Raw genomic sequence first — 15,803 nt, 5'->3', positions numbered from 1 at the left:
ATAGTAAAAAAAAAAAGGAAGAGGAAAAAACACTAAACAAGCAGAAAGAAGGAAATAATAAAGATGAAACAGAAATCCATAAAACTGAAAAGAGGAAAACAGGGGGCAAAAAATCAATGAAACAAAAGGCTGGTTCTTTGAAATAAACAATCTAATCAATAAAGATCTAGCAAGACTGATAAAGATAAGAAGAGAGATGGCACAAATCACAGATATCAGAAATGCAACCAGGGATACCATGACGTATCCTGCAGGTTAATAAGGGACAAGTTATTATGAACAAGTCTACACTATAAATTCAAAAATGTAGATGAAATGGACCAATGCTTCTACACCCAAAACTACCAAAACTCAGCCAAGATGAAATAGATAATCTCAATTTTCCTGTACCCATTAGCAACACGGATTTTTCATTTAAAAACTCCCAAAAGAAATATTCAGGCTTAGATGTTTCACTTTTACCCAAGACTTAAAGAATTAACACCAACTTTACATGATTTGATAAGAAATAGAAGTAGAGGGAACAGTTCCTAATTAATTTTATGAAGCTAGTATTACCTTGATACCAAAACCAGACAGGGATAGTATAGAAAGAAGAAAACTACAGACCAACATGTTTTATGAAATTGGCTGTAAAAATCCTCAGCCAGATATTAGCAAATTAAATTCAGAAATATATAAAAAGAATAATATACCATGACCAAGTGGTATTTATTCCAGTTATGCAAAGTTGGTTTAATACTTGAAAATCAAACAGTGTAATCCACCATATCCAATAGATTAAGGGGGAAAAGTCATGTGATCCTATCCATTAATGCAGAGAAAGCATTTGACAAAATCCAATCCCATTCATGATTTTAAAATAAGAAGAAAAAGAACCCCAAGCAAACTAGGAATAGAAAAGGAACATACTGAAAGTCATAAAGAGGATCTACAAACAACCTATACTGACATTATATTTAACTGTGAAAGACTGGATGCTTTCTCTGTAAGATCAGAAACAAGGCACCGATATCTGCTCTCACCACTTTTATTAAATATATTACTGGAGGTTCTAGTAAAAAAATAAAGCAAAAATAAATAAATACATAAATTTAAAAGTTAAATTTTTAAAAAGTTTATTTAAAAGATAAAAGGACTATTCCTACTATGTTGAATAGGAAGGAACATATCCTACTGAATGTTGAATAGTAATATATCCTATTATATTGAATAAGGAAAAGTAAAACTGTATCTGAAGATGAGATGATAATCTAAATGGAGAAAATACCAAGGAATCCACAAAAAGCTTGAGAAATATTAGTTTGTAAATGTTTTAGAGTACAAGATCATCACAATTTTATCAAATTATATATTAATAACAAATGTGTAGAAGCTTAAATAAAAGTATGTGATGTCATTTATAACTGACCTAAGTAAATACTTAAATATAAGCCCAATAAGACATTTATAGGACCTCTACACTGAAAATTACAAAATGCTGATGAAGAAAAATTTAAAAGTCCCAACAAATAGGGAGACATATCTTGTTCATGGATTAGAAAACACAGCATAATAAAGATGTCAATTCTCCCCAAGTTAAGAGGCTTAACACAATTACTCTTAAAATGCCCTCAAGGTTTTTGTGGATATAGACAAGCTTATTCTAAGATTTATATGGTAAGAAGAGGCTGAAGAATAGCTAAAACAATTTGTAAAGGATTAAAATGGGAGGAATTAATCTACTCAATTTCAAGATTTTGCAGTAATGATGCAGGGTAGATACATAGATCAATGGAATGGAATAGAGAACCCAGAAATAGACTGACATAAATACATTTAACTTGTTTTTGACCGCAGTGCAAAAGCTATCAAGGAAGAACAGACTTTTCAAAAAATGGTACTGAAACAGTTGGACATCCCTCGACAAAAACAAACAAACAAAAAATGAACCTTAAGCTAAACCTCCACACCTTACACAAAAATTAAATCAAAGTGGATCATAATCTTAAATGTAGAAGCAGGACATTTTTAGAAAAAAAAATAGCAGAAAATCTTTGGCATCTAGAACTAGGTGAATAATTCTTGGATTTGACACCAAAAGTATGATCAATAAAAGCAAAAACTGATAAATTGTATCTCATCAAAATGAGTTAAAAATGCTTCATAGAAGATCCTTTTAAGTGGATGAAAACTCAAACTGCACAGTGGGAAAACATATTTGAAAATCCCATATGAGACAAATGACTTGTATCTATAATATACAAAGAACTCTCCAAACAACTTTAAAAAATCCAACTAGAAAATAGGCAGAAGACAGGAACAGACATTTCATGGAAGAGAATATACACATGGCAAAGAAGCACATGAAAAGATGCTCAACATCATTAGCCATTAGGGAAATGCAAATTAAGACCATAATGAGATGTCAGAGAACAATTAAAATTAAAGTATAGTGACAACATCAAATGCTGGCGAGTACGTAGAAAAATTATATCACATCACTGGTGGGAAAATAAAATGATTTAGCTACTCTGAGAAACAGCTTGACAGTTTCTTTTAATCCTAAAAGTAGATTCACCCTACAATGCAGTACTTGTACTCTTGAGCATTTATCCAAAAGAAACAAAAACTTAATTAAGTTCCCACAGAAATTTACACATAAATGTTCATAGCAGTTTTATTTATAATAGCCAAAAACTGGCAACTACCCAAGTTTCTTTCAATGGATGAATGTTGAAACAAATTGTGATAAAATCTTATGATAGAATACTACCAAGCAACAAAAAGGAACAAATTATTAATATATGCAAAAATTGAAATGAACTTCAAGGGAATGATGCCGAGGGAAAAATTTTAAAAAGCCAATCTCCGAAGATTAAGTAATTCATGATTATGTTTACATATTATTCTTAAAATAACAAAACTGTGGAGATGGAGAACAGATTAGAAGTTGCCAAGGGTTAGAGATGAGGGTAGAAGGTAGAGCGGGGGAACTTTGTGAGGTTTTTGTGGTCGCAGTACAAATAATACTGCAATCTTGGTTTTAATCCCTAAAGATTTTTAAAAGCAATTCCTAATAAGAGGTGTCCAGATATTCATCAATGGCAGCAGATTGGAGGTATAGCTCCCCAACATGACAACTTCAAGAGATCGTACTAATTCAACGCATATGTTAATTTAAAAAACGCCAGTCACAATACTTAAATGGTATATATCTTAACGATATTATGCTAAGCATCCAGCTATACCAGAAGGACTAGCAGGATTTTCTGTACATTCAATCTTATTTAAGACAGTAAATCTTATAATAAGACAGTTAAAAAAAGAAAAAAAAACAAAACCTCAGCTACAGTTGGATATTCTCATAGGAAGATGAGGTGAAAATATGTAGCAGCGGTTCAAAAGCTTAAGCAGTGGCACCTAAATTTGGTTGCGCATTAGAATCATCTGAAGCACTTTTTAAAAACCCTCACACCAACAGTTGGTCATCCTAGACCAATAAAATCATTTTAAATCTCCTCAGATGATGCCAGTGTCTAGCCAGAACTGAGAACCAGCGGACTAAGAAGAAGGGGATGTTTCTACAAAGATCTCTTAACAATAAGTCCTTTCACCCAATCAGATTTACCTCCCCGAAACTGGGTAGAGAAGGCTAGATGTTGTCCAACTTGCTTAGATTTAATTAGCACTTGTGACTTGCCCAAAACCTAGATCATGTTTCCCCTACATTTCATGTTATTCTCTAAGTTTTTCAAACCCAGGGCTAAGGGGTTTGCCAGGATGAGATTTTAAGTGCTCACACAGGGGAAGTCCCTGGCAAACCAGGACAGCGGTCCCTCTACATTGAAATGTAAAGCATCCTAAATAACCCTGCCACTGCTCCCAGATCCTAGTCTGTGCCAACCAGTGGAGAAAAGGCATTCTCCGTTACTACCACGGCAAATGCTGCTGTACTTGCCTTGGCTGGTCCCTATCTTTTCCAGGCGCCACTCCCCTTCACCTGCTGGTGGACGCTTTGGCCAGCTGACAATGCAGATATTTTCAAACTTTAATGCGAATAAAAATCATCTGGAGGGCCTGTTATAACAGAGATCACTGAGCCCCACCAGAGTTGCTGATTCCATAGTGCTGGGACAGGGCCCTAAAACTTGAATATCTGACACATTATCAGGGGACGCTGGTAAAGCTGGTCAGGTTGTTACCGAATGCAGGTTCGTGTGTCTGAAGCACAGTGAGGCCAAACAAACCTAAAGGTTGGAGTCTGGAGCAGAAAAAGGTTTATTGCAGGATCGAGCAAGGAGAGGGGTGGCCCGTGTTCCAAAACACCCTGAAATCTCCAAAGGATTTCAGCAAAGCATTTTTAAAGGCCAGGTGAGGGAGGGACGTCCCAGGGAATGTGATCAGCTCGTGCACAATCCTCTGATTGGTTGATGTTGAGGCCACAGGGCAGATAACATTATCCATCCTTAGGTGCCAGAAGGTCTGGGGGCTACGTGCTCATGATCATCAAGGAGTTAATTTCTTCCACTGGGTGGTGGTTTTTAGCATCTGAAAACTCAAGAAATATGCCTGAGATATTATTATCTGAGTACTTCAGAGAGGAACTACAGCAGAGGATATGGGGGATGGGTCTGTCCTAGGAAGGCCCCATAGGGTTCTGCTTGGTTACAAGGTGACCATACGTTGAGAACCACTGCTCTAGTGGCTTGGAATGTTAAGAAAGTAATGGAAGAATCCCTTCCCAGATCTAGATTCTAGTATCGCCAGCTATTTTGGTGGGGGGAAGGGTAAGTTTTGTCCTTTCTTGGACTTCTCGTTCATTTATATCAAAGCCTATTTGAGGCAGTGCGCTCGGCGATCCTGCAGATCTGTCTTTTGCTTCAACAGTGTTTGGAATGAACAGACCCAGGGACGCTCCTTGCTCCAGCCCCCGACCACCCTTCAACCTTTCTTCCTGTCACAACCTTTGGAATCAGCCACTCAGCTATCCAGCCTCCAGGACAGACCAACACCGTTTTTTTGAGATTAGCTCCTTATCACTGATCAACCATGAGTTCCCAGGTTCGTCGGAATTATTCCATCGAGGTAGAGGCCGCCGTCCACCGCCTGTTCAACATGCATCTGTGGACACTTACCTCTCTCTGAGCTTCTATTTCGACAGCAACAATGAGATTCTGGACAGTGTGGGCCACATTTTTCGCCAACTGGCTGAGGAGAAGTGTGAGGGTGCCCAGCGTCTCTTGAAAATGCAAAACCAGTGCTGCGACCGCGCCCTCTTCCAGGATGCGCGGAAGTCTTCTCAAGATGAGTGGGGTAAAACCCAGGACGCTGTGGAAGCCGCCATTCTTAGGGAGAAGAACCTGAACCAGGCACTATCGGATCTGCGCGCCCTGCGTTCCGCCCACGCAGACTCCCACCTCTGTGACTTCCTGGAGAGCCGCTTCCTGGAGGAGCAGGTGAACCTCATCAAGAAGATGGGCGACCACCTGACCAACCTCCGCAGGCTGGCTGGTCCGCAGGCTGTGCTGGGCGAGTATCTCTTTGAAAGGCTCACCCTCGAGCACAAACAGGAGTCTCTGAAGTGCAGCGGCCTCTGAGGAGCCCCTCTGGCGTCAGAGCTTCTGCCTGATGCCCCGCTCTGCAGCCACTAGGCAGCTTTGTAACCGCCCTGGAGCCCTCTCCCAAGCCTTGGACCAAATGGAGACAACGCTTTTTGCAGAAGAAAACAAAAAAAAGCCTATTTGAAACACAAACAGAATAAAGAGTAATAAATAAATAAATAAATAAATATATTCATGTTCTTTTAACATATGAATTGCCCCACTTTATCTGTGTGAAATAAGTTTGTTCCCGTTATTGTGCTGGTTCTCAAGCTTTGCTGCTCGTATGAATCACCTAAAGAGCTTTTAAGAAAAACATTGTTGTCTGGGTCCCAGCCCCAGAGATTTTGATTCAGTAGGTCTAGGGAGGAGCCTGGGCACGGGGAGGTCTCAGAGTTCCCCAGGTGATTCTAACGTGCAGCAACTTTGTGAACCACCTCTTGGCTTCAATCCAGCTAGTGATCAGATATTAAATCTAAGACACATGGGCTAGTGCGTGAGCTCTGTTGCTAGGTGTATTCCATTTTCTTCCTCCTGGAAGATTCGTGCCAGGGAAAATGATTGATAGTTGTGTTACTTCTCTGAAATGGATTGAAATTTCCAATTAGCGTGAACAGGGGAGGGTGAGTGGGTGAATGCAATAAGGTGTATCATTTACGTATTGCCCTATGTGTAAAAGGTTTTTGCAACTGAGGTCTGCCCTACTTTTCATGCTAATGGTAATGCTTGTCCTCCTAATGCAGCTGTAAACTTTAAGCCCATAGGTAGACAGCATCACAAAATATTTACCCCTCCCCACTGGCCCACTCTCAAGCTTCACTCCCCTTCCCCAATACACAAATGTACATCAATGCGCTTGAGACCAATAGCAACATATTGACCTTCAATTCTTCTACTTTGCAGCTTCCCTCTTATCAGGAGATGTCAGCATTTAGTGCAAGGACCAATGCTTGCCTCTTGGTGAGTAATGTAGACAATGCCTCCAAGAGACAAACAGCCCTTAGGGAGGGGGAAAAAGTCTTTCAAAAAGGTTGATGCCCAGAGGAGGCATTTCCAGTCATCTCAGCTTAGAGGTCAAATATCCAAAATAAAAAAAGGTTAAAAAAAAAGAAGAAGAAAGCAAGGAAGAAAAGAAGGAAACAATTTTCTTATCTCATAGTAATAAGGCAGTTTTCCTTAAAAAAAAAAAGATTTAAGTCTTAAATTCTCTTTCCTAATCAAAATGTGCTTTTCTGTCTTTAGACTATTCCTCTTATATCCTGTATTATTCATGATGTGTAATTTCTTGAAATAGCACATGGCTGAAAACAGAAGCTAACCTCTTGTCCACTATGAATTAAATCTTCTTTTCCTAGGACCTGTCTACAATGTACAATTTGGGGTTTGCCAACATAATTATTTTCTCTGAAATAAGTTACAGCATTTTGCCTTTTCACTGTATATAGTTATACAATATATTGTTAACACAACATAGTTAATATTGTCAATATAGTAAATACAACTATAACACACATGATATGATGCCACTTTGGTGATTTTCTTCATCCATGTAATTCTGAAATTTGACAGTATAGTTTTCATATTCTAATGAGCTGAGTATTACCTTTGCAAGGATAGAAAAATAAAATAAATTCATAATATTCTTGTGTGGTTTGCCCCTGGGGTGGATTACCATAATGGGGGATACTTGAGCCTTTCCCCAAGTCATTAAAAAACCTGCAGCGAGCAGCCCCTTGTCCTCTCCAGGGAGTGGGGGAAAGGATCTTTAATCATAATAATTCTGGGGGGAAAAATCTCGGAAATAAGACATCTGCTTCTGTGCCTTGTTGTTTTGCAGAATAGCAATGATTGCTTTAGCAGCTTCTATTGCCATATGTGTACAACAAGTAAATGAACATAAAATTGAATGAACGCATAAAAGAAGGATAAACCCACCCAGCTTAACAAATCCACTCTCTCACCTGCTGTGCCCTGAAACATGAAAGAAAGAATCACGGGATCATAAGGATTAATAAAATAACAGTCTCTCTTAACAATATTGACAGGAGGTATAAGGATAATTTGTCTGATGTGGGACCAACAGCTTAACTGCTTAATTCTTTTTTTTTTTTTAAGGGCAACTCATTCATTTATAGTTTAAAGATTGCAAGACAACATCTGAACTTCTGTAGCACAATTTAAATGTTTTACTTTTTTGATAAAGCAGAGTATAATAGAAAAAACAATTAGTTTCCAGTAATATCTACATCTCTATTCAGAATTAAGTCTTCCACAGACATGTTACCTGGAAACAAAAGCCTGCTACAATAAGCAAAGCTTCAACAGAGCTGCTACTTTTCGGGCCAGGGAAAGGTTCATCCCTATAGGAGGATGATGTGCTATGTAAAATGGCTGCAGGTCACAGCCTTGAGGGCGTTGGAAGTCTATTATCCTATTCCACATTAAGTAGTTTGGTGAACTTCAAACGTCTGTTCATCTGCAAACAAGCTGGCAACTTTTAACTGATATTTCAAGCAGATAAAAAATAAATTAAAAGAAATCCCTACACTGATGTTCCTTGATTTACACTTTAAATGGTACATTAACATGTAATTCTGGCTAAGAATTACATTTGAGACTCCTTGCTCAGGTTTTGGTTAACAGTACAAATCTTTCAGAAATTCAAGTTCTTATTAATCAATAATTTGTGAGCTAGGATATATTCAGGCATCAGCTGCAACTACAGAATACGTGCACTGCCTCCACACTTTGGAAAGACATAATCTAGAACACTACTAGCAGGCAAAATATCTGTTAGTAGACAGCATATATGCAGTAGAGCAAGACAAAAACATATATTCATATGTTGGCTTGTTTAAGCCTCAAGCCCTCCATCCTTTGTTGAAATACAATAATTTCATTCCTATGGTTTTCAATACCAAAAACTCAACCTCCAGGAGGGCTAAAGTCTAATTTGTACTCCAAACCAAGTAGCAGTGCAGTTCGCTACTACTGAGGCTGAATCCATAAAGACTTCAAGACCACGTCCAGAAGACAAGTTATTATATATAATACCCTAGAAGGTCTGAAACATAATTATCATATACATAGCTGGTCCTTCAGAGCTCTTTACCTATAACTGTTTTTTGATGAAAGTTATTTAATGTACTGGAGATAATTGTGACTTACAGATCAAATATTTGAATACTTATACTTACCTGGGATTTCATTTCTGCTGAAAGAAAAAGGAAGAACAGGACTCACTTAAAAAAAACCAAACTTTAGAAATGGAAGTAAAAATCTTATCACACACTATCACTTTTGGAAGCAGCATAGAGGGGCAGTCAACGGTAAAACACTGGTGAAATAGGTCAAAACTCTAGGCCAAAAATCCATTATTATTATCATCAGTGACAGTACCACAACTGTGCCCTTCGTAATTAATATTCACTCCTAAGAATCTTCATTTGGCACCAGATGATGTGTTTAAGAGAAACACTCTGGGAGGTTTTGAATCAGACTTGGTTTTTTGTTAGCCAAGTTACAGGAGAATTTTTAAAGTGGGGGGAAGGGAAGAAGGAAGCAGACCAGGAAAAGAATTTAAGCCATCATCTATAAACCAACAAAGCACTGATAGTTCCAAACATTATGTCAGACACTAAAATGACTGATATAGGCTCAAGTGGTTTATAAAACCTATAAAAAGACTACACCAGCAAAGTCCCCGTATCTGTAGAGTTCAGAAACTAAAACAAGAAATATTTTAGCTTAAAACCTTATCTCAAGAGAATCATATACACTTGACATGAATAAAAATATCTGAAACCAAACATTTTTAAAAGCTCCAATACCCAAAATATAAATAAAAAATTTAATTCAGAAGACTCAATCAATTCATGATAATCACAAAACGGCTGGGCAATCTCTATCTCCCGTCCACACTAACCATCCGTCCCATGGAAGACCAAGGGAGATCAGACCTTCCAGACTTACCTTCCAGACCTTCCAGACACCTGGCTCCTGCAAAATTCTATGGAGACTCCTTGTGGAACAGCAGTTTCCCATCTCTTGTGTCTCTCCCTATCATGATCATGCAGGAAGCAAGTCTGGCTGTGCTATTTCTTATCATTGTCTGTCACCCATCTGCAACATGGTATTGTACAGATAAGGAAAAAGTAGTTCCCTTTCCCCCAGAAGGTTGAGGCTCAGGTACAGGGGTAATTCTCCTGTGCACACAGTCATTATTTAGGCCGACTCAGTGACTTCAACAGGCTTAATCATGTGATCAGGTTTGTTGCCAGCTGCATAATGCTCCCACATCTGTAGATAGAGCTGCTCTAGTTCCATTGTATATTGTTTGGTGTTGAATAGAGGGCTAGATGTTCTCTGCTTCCAGACTTTGCCACGAATTTTCTTCAGGTATTCTAGATCAGTTCCTAGTTTCACAGCTATGTCTTCATATTCTTGTCTATTTTTAGCAATAAGCTCAAGACAGCCTAAACAAGTGAGCTGGGAAGCTGCAACTCGGGAAGCAAGAGTCTCTCCTGGCATAGTCACCATGGGTGTCCCTGACCAAAGGACATCCATCCCTGTGGTGTGTCCATTACAGAGTGGAGTGTCCAAGCAGACATCAGCCAGCTGGCCTCTCCGAACATGTTCCTCTTTAGGAGCAACAGGTGAAAAAATGATACGGTTCAGGGGAAGGCCCATATTTTGTGCATACTGTTGGATATTAGGTTCTCCTACTGCTGGAAAACGCAACAGCCACAGTACACTATTGGGAACACGCTTCAGAATATTTGCCCACATCTGCAAAGTAGATGGATCAATTTTATATAACTGATTGAAGTTACAGTACACAATGGCATCTTCCGGTAACCCGTACTGAGAACGTGTGGTTACAGTAATGGTACGGGGAACCTCTTCTCCAGTGGCAGCCTTATTGTTGATCAGAGTAGTTGCCAGCCCATTGCTAATACTGAATCCATTAATTGTTATCTGAATTTGTCCTCTGTTAATCATTTCAATAACTGCTTCTGCAATAGTATTCATTGGAATGACAGGCATATTAAGAGCTGTATTACTGCTGTCTGCGTTGTGCCCTCCATCAGGATACTTCATCTTGACAATTTTCACATCTGGCAGACTATCAAGAAATGCTTTGAGGTCGATGCCATTCAGCACAATCCGATTGTCATAAATGTGCCCATTGGACTTAAAATCGATGACTGCTTTCTTCTTCAGGTGAGGGAACATATTAGCATGATCACCAATAAAGAAAGTATGGGGCATATAAGCCAGTTTCTCAGAATACTGCTCAGCAACTTCAGCAGGTGAAGTTTCCTGATCAGTGATGATATAATCCATGAAAAGCACACCACTGGTCCCAGGGTAGCCCAGCCACATTGCCTGAATAGGAGCTGGCCTGAGAGCAAAGAGTTCATTTCGAGCACACTTGGTATAACCATTCATATTTACAAGGATGTGTATACCATCTTGATGGATGTGATCAGCTGCTTTCCCATTGCATGGAATCTGAGAAAGATCAATGAAATGATGGGCTTCTGCCATCACCTTCGCTCGGAAGTTTGTGCCATCATCTGGGCTCAGGGCATAACAGAATACCTCAAATTTATCAGGATTGTGCATGCCTGGAATAGACTGCATAAGATGAGAAGTAGGATGATTCCCAAAGTCAGAACTCACGTATCCTACACGCAGTCGACCATCACTGAGCTTCAAGTCTTTTGGATGTTCATACGGTGGTTTATGAAGGACATTTATCTTATCCAAGCAGAGGTTCCCATGCCGCTCAGCAATAGCCTTCCTGAAGCCATGAGAAAGAGGATATAGCATACTATGATGAGGCTGCACAGAAGGCAACCTATTCTTCTCCAGCTGGTCAGCCACAATGCTGACCAACTTCTTCATTCGCTCATCATAGTCTGTCCAATCACAGACGATCTGCAGGCAATGAGCCAAATTACAATAAGCGTCAGGAAAATCAGGTTTAAGCTTCAGAGCAGTGCGATAAGAAGCAATTGCTTCTGGAATATTCCCTGAATCCTTGTGAATGGAAGCCAGACTGCTGTGGGCATCCGCAAATGCAGGGTTAATCTGAATGGCACGAGTATAACACTGCAAGGCTCCCTGAACGTCCTGCATCTCCTTTAGAGTGTTTCCCATATTACAGTAGGCATCAGCAAAGGTAGGACTGATTCGAATAGCCTCCTTATAATGCATCAGAGCTTCCTGCAGTTTTCCCTGCTTCTGCAATACACTTGCTAAATTTGAATGGGCAGCAGCAAACTCTGGGAAGACTTCTAATGCTTTACGATACAAGCAAACTGCCTCTTCAATGTTTCCCTGTTCTCGGTTGATATTGGCTAGGTTATTCAGAGAGTCTGCATGGGTGGGACACAGCCACAGAGCTGTATTATAACAGTCTTCTGCTTCGGCAACACTGCCCTTCTCTTTGAGAGCATTGGCTAGGTTGCAGTAAGCATCAGGGAAATGTGGTTGCAATTCAATAGCTCGCCTGTAGGTGTCTATTGCCAGATCTATCAGGCCTTGCTCATAGTATACACAAGCCAGGTTGCCATGCACCACTGCATGATTTGGACTCAAGCTTATGGCACGAAGGTAAGCTGCCACAGCTCTGTCAAAAATCCGTGCCTCTTTCAAGACATTTCCTAAATTGATATAAGCATCCAGAAAATTGGGGTCAAGGTTGACAGCCTTTTCAAAGTGATGAATTGCAAGCCAAATCTCCCCTTGTGCATTGAAAACACAGCCAAGATTACTCCAAGCTACTGCAAAGTTCGGTTGCGTCTCAATTGCTTTCACATAACATGCTTTGGCTTCTTCCAACCGACCCAGGGCTTTGAGCAGGTCCCCTAGGTCACTGCAAACACTGTACAAATCAGGATTGTACTGAAGGGCAGAGACGTAAGCTTGTACTGCCCCTTCCATGTCGCCTGCTGCTACCAAAGCGGCTGCCAGGTTAATATAACCATCAATGAAGTCTGGTTTGAGACGCAATGCATGCCGGTAATGCTCAACTGCTTCCTGCAACTGCCCTCTTTCCTTGTACACATTCCCCAAATTCGAATAGGCTTCTGCCAGAAGAGGGTTCTGTTTAATTGCCAGAGTACTAAAGTGGGCAGATCTGTCCAGCCTTCGACACTGGAAATGTATAGATGAAAGTAATAAAAGTACTCCAGTACTGTCTGGCTCTTGTCTCCACAGCTGCATGCAGTGTCTCTCAGCTGCCTCAAAATCTCCTGCCTGATATTCCTGATGTGCCAACTCAGCTAACCCTCGGAAGGAAAGCATACGTCTCGTTGGTTCTGTGCTGTCGGCCACGTTGCCCACAGAAGACGCCATCTGGAGCTTCTGGAGAGAGTGAGAAAAGGGGGTAATTGAGTCCCGCTGCCGCCACTACTGGCAAGAATGTTTCTAGAGGTAGCAAACACAAGCGCAGCAGCCGTACCACTGCTTTGGCAGGCTTAAGCGGCGGCGACAGTTACAGGCACCGAACCTTAGGAACTCTGGTTGGCCATCTACCTCTCACGCTCTTGAAATCTTAATTCTTAACCCTGCCCTCTTCCACCATTTTTCTCCTAATAAGGGAATAAAAATTACCTATACATTTGCCTTAGAAGAAATCAAAAGTCAGTAGTCCAAACACTTTTTAAAATTTTGTTTTCTGTCCAGTTGGAAATGAAATACATGATTGAGTTTTCTTCATTATTCACATAGTCAATGTGGAAAACATTAGGGCCATGAATTTCAATACGGTAAGATCAGAAAATTTTAAATTGGCCTTCCCAAACCACTAATAAGTAACCGATATTGTATATAATGCTAAAATCTTAGAGACTGAGTTTGATATTTTAAAAGTTCTGAAAACATTAGCTAATTTCTCCTCATCATATTTCTCATGCCTCAAACCTGAGTATTACTTTTTTAAAAATAATTTTTATTTATTTATTTATTTTTATTTTGTCTGCGTTGGGTCTTCAATGCTGCGTGCGGGTTTTCTCTAGTTGCGGCGAGCGGGGGCTACTCTTTGTTGTGGTGCACGGGCTTCTCATCACAGTGGCTTCTATTGTTGTTCCACAACTCCTTTTAAGGTCCTACGAAGAACCCTAGAAATTAGTTCATGTAATTATAGGTTTTTGCAAAATTGTCAAAAGTGAGATATTTTAACTTCCATCAGGTAAGACCAGTGTCTCTTTCTTTGCCAATTTTCCTTCTATTATATTCCACTATGTTGGATCATATTGGAATGGCCACAGGCTTTTTGTGAAATCTGGCTAAGGAGATGTTTCAAGTGAGGCTATTATGTGATTTTCAGACATCACCATATGTAATTGACTATACACTATCCCATTACAGGAATAACTTCCAGTACTCTTACTGACTACTCTACTGACTTAACTAGCACAAGACACAGAAGCGTAAGGACAAAAACCACCTTACAATATAGCCATGTCTTGCACTTCACAGCTCTTAAAGCATGTGTGTTTGAAGAAGAAAAAAGAACTGAAATGTATAAAACCAGAAGCTATTATACTGTGGAAAATGATTTCAATCAACAGGCATGTGAACGATAAGTCAAAGATTCAGTTCTCGGGATTCCCTGGTGGCACAGTGGTTGAGAGTCTGCCTGCCGATGCAGGGGACACGGGTTCATGCCCCGGTCCGGGAAGATCCCACATGCCGCGGAGCGGCTGGGCCCGTGAGCCATGGCCGCTGAGCCTGCGCGTCCGGAGCCTGTGCTCCGCAACGGGAGAGGCCACAGCAGTGACAGGCCCGCGTACCACAAAAAAAAAAAAGATTCAGTTCTCATCAATGCTTAGTCAAAACGGAAATTTTCTTCTGTCAAGAATATACTCCAGGGGCTTCCCTGATGGAGCAGTGGTTAAGAAGCCGCCTGCCAATGCAGAGAACACGGGTTCGAGCCCTGGTCCAGGAAGATCCCACTTGCAGCGGAGCAACAAAGCCCGTGCGCCACAACTACGGAGCCTGCGAGCCACAACTACTGAAGCCTGTGTGCCTAGAACCCGTGCTCTGCAACAGAAAAGCCACCACAATGAGAAGCCTGCGCACTGCAACAAAGAGTAGCCCCCACTCGCTGCAACTAGAGAAAGGCTGCGCACAGCAACGAAGACCCAACACAGCCAAAAATAAATAAATAAATAAATAAATAAACAAATAAATAAAAGAATATACTCCATCAACAATGTGTGTAATGGAATGGTGTGAATATTTTATCAGAATTCCTGTAATGCACAAACCTATAGTAGTACTGAAATCAGTAATGCATTTATAATACTAAATATTCATGAGGAAGTAATCCATAGAGGTTTTCTCAAAGTTAACAATGAAAATTAATATGGCGTTATCAATAATAAATTGTGAAGCTGAAATAAACTTTTCTAAACTATTAATAACTAAAAGCAAATTCTAATCAACTATATTAATAGAAATCTATGTCTATAAACTACAAAGTTTATTTCTTAAAATTTTATTTCTAAAATACATCAACTGTCATATGAGGAGGCAGTTAAAGAATATATAGCTAAAAGAGTAGGGGAAAAGTTTTATAGAGACACATCTGGCAGTAAATTTTTAAATGTCATTTTTCTAGATTTTGTGACACCCATAGTATTGATATTTGAATGCATTTAAAATATTGTAATTTGAAGATTTGCTACTTCCAGGTAGAATAAAATATTTTGAAGCAAAACAACATTTCCACTGAGAAAAACAAAAAAAGCCAAATAAAATAGCCAGCATTCAATCAAAAAGTTCTAGACAAACCAAGAGATAGAATCATATGACTAAAATTCTAAGAAAAGAACAGATAATACAAAAATATTTATATAAGATATTGTGTTTCTTTATCAGGAAAAGTCTTTATTAAGAAAAGACTTTAAAATCATCAGAATTAATATTATATTTTATTTATTTGTATACTTTATTTATATATTTATGTAAAGAACTTAAAGATAAAGCCCTAGTTAAGGCAGTGACAATAGTAGTAGCAATGAGAGTGAAAAGAAATGGTTATATTCAAGCATATTTTGTCAGTAAAAGTACAAGATCAAATGTCTGACTGCATACATGGAATGGATAGACAGAGTGGGAAAAATCAAAGTTAACTATAGAGGTTCTAGTGAAGATGGGGTTGCCACCACCCAACCCAAGGGGTTGCGATCATCCCCAAGGTCTAGG

The 15,803-nt window shown here is 39.5% G+C and overlaps 2 pseudogenes; one reads left to right on the top strand and one right to left on the bottom strand.

The window, feature by feature from the left end:
• The first annotated feature begins 5,031 nt into the window (after positions 1-5,031).
• LOC132598340 (ferritin light chain pseudogene) lies at positions 5,032-5,579 on the top strand (annotated as a pseudogene).
• Positions 5,322-12,947, bottom strand: LOC115861701 (UDP-N-acetylglucosamine--peptide N-acetylglucosaminyltransferase 110 kDa subunit pseudogene; annotated as a pseudogene).
• Positions 12,948-15,803: the final 2,856 nt, after the last annotated feature.

The sequence above is a fragment of the Globicephala melas genome, chromosome 1 (genome assembly GCF_963455315.2).
Source record: "Globicephala melas chromosome 1, mGloMel1.2, whole genome shotgun sequence".
Lineage (NCBI taxonomy): Eukaryota > Metazoa > Chordata > Mammalia > Artiodactyla > Delphinidae > Globicephala > Globicephala melas.
This window is presented reverse-complemented; position numbering and strand designations above follow the sequence as displayed.